This window comes from Protobothrops mucrosquamatus, unplaced genomic scaffold (assembly GCF_001527695.2).
Source record: "Protobothrops mucrosquamatus isolate PMUCROS unplaced genomic scaffold, P.Mucros_1.0 scaffold2766, whole genome shotgun sequence".
Lineage (NCBI taxonomy): Eukaryota > Metazoa > Chordata > Lepidosauria > Squamata > Viperidae > Protobothrops > Protobothrops mucrosquamatus.
This window is the reverse complement of record NW_015388805.1, coordinates 41,193-43,225: the sequence shown is the minus strand read 5'-3', so window position 1 is coordinate 43,225 and position 2,033 is coordinate 41,193.

Sequence of the window (2,033 nt, the reverse complement as noted above, 5' to 3'; positions counted from 1 at the left end):
TTTTAATCAATTTTAATAGGTGTATAATGTGTGTGTTTTTTATCTGATTGTTAGCCGCCCTGAGTCCGTAAGGAGAAGGGCGGGATATAAATGTAATTAATAAAAATAAAATAAATAAATAAATATGAGGCAGAACAATGCCTTCAAATTATGCATTCATAAATTCATTGTGATTTTCTTTAGCTGCAGTTGTATATACCTAATACCTGAAAGTAAAGCCCAGTGAATTCTCACCTAATTTCACAATTATTGTCTTTCCTTGTAGAAGAGTTTTACATTTTTTGAGTCCCTTGTCACGGAGTTTTAGAATTTGTATCAAATGATTTGTGTGTGCTTGTGTTTAGCTTACTCTTGTGGAATGGTGGAAGGTGCTGTTGGTATTATTGTCTTCAGGTTTTTCTCCCTCTATCACTCCAACATCTCCCTGTCTGTTCATGTTGCCTGATCTGAATAAGCTCATGGGAAGGTTTTCCTAGTTACATCTTCACTTGACATCCAGCTGAAGCATAGAGAAGTGAGATGATTGCATGATGAGAAACAGAGTATTTCCATGTACCTCCTGGACACTAAGAGCCAATGTAACTGTAAAATGTGCAGTTAGAAGTTTCTTGTCTTTTGGAAGAAAGACGAGCTGTTTTCCTCTAAACTGAGTGAGAATATTTGAAAAAATGCATAAAAAATGTGAGTGCATGTTGGCAAATACGGATATAGGACTTGGTTAGCAATGACAGTTGATGGGGGTTATTGTTCTTGGGAAAGGAAAAGAAGTATTTCAGAGCCATCAGGCAGTATGAGTATGGAGAAATTTCCAGCACATAAATTCCAGGTTTATAAATTTTATTCCAAAAGCCAAAATGTTAAAAACTGGCCTTTGATTGAACTTTATGCTACATAACTTGCATAAGCAGACAATATTTCTGAAGGGCTTCCTTATAACAGCAGGAGAAAATTTTAATTTATAAAATTATAGGAGGGAAGGCATCCTCTGACCTCACATTTTGGATGTGAGGTCAGAGGCTGGAGAGTCCAACTGGATTTGGAGGTCAGAGGCCTGGGCCTAGGTTGTATATGTGTGGCAAGGTAGTCTTGTTTCCCCTGGGGAGATTTGGGGGGCTCCCCTGAGGGTGAGAGCCAAGGTGGGCTCAGGTAGTGGTTGAACAGGATGTTTGTCACCCTCTTTGCATGGTGAGAGTCAGCTAGAGCAGGGCTTTTCAACCAGTGGTACGGGTACCACCTGTGGTACATTGGCACCTGGCAGGTGGTACGCGACCATCCTAGAAAAGTAGCGGAGGAGGGGAATGAGCTGAACCAGTGGCAGCACCGCACAAGCCTGAGCGAGAGATGGCTGGAGCTGCAGGGCTGTCAGGGCTCAGCGGAAGCGCCAGGATCAGCGCCGCTTTCCAGCTGATCGGCGCTTCTTCGGGGCTGTCAGGGCTCAGTGGAAGCACCAGGATCAGCACCAGGCTCCAGCTGGAGCTGATCCTGGCGCTTCTGCTGAGCCCTGAAGAAGCACCAATCAGCTGGAATGTTGCAGCATCTCCAGGGTCTTGTGATTTACATTCAGATGCTTGGCAACTGATTCATATTTATGATGGTCACAGTGTCCCAGGGTCATGTGAAGTTACCAAAACCTGCTGCAACCACCCAGCAGATGGGGGGAATAAAAACCAAACACCACCCCCACCCCACTCCTTCTGCCAATCCTCCACAGAAATGCTCACAACAATGAAAACCTCGGACAGGAGGAAGAGCGCCACCGGATGGGCAGGCAGGTGTCTTGCTTGGCTGTGGCTTGGGGGGCACTTTTTTCAGTGCCATTGTAACTTCGAACAGTCACTAAGCGAACTGTTATAAGTCGAGGACTACCTGTACTTTATCATTTTTTTCCTTTTTTTGTTTTGGTCATCAAGTTTTTGACACCTTGCTAGGCGACTGGTGGTACTCGGATGTTGCCATATCCTAAAAGTGGTACAATGGGTGAAAAGGTTGAAAAGCCCTGAGCTAGAGGGTGGCTGTGAATGTAGCCCCTTCCT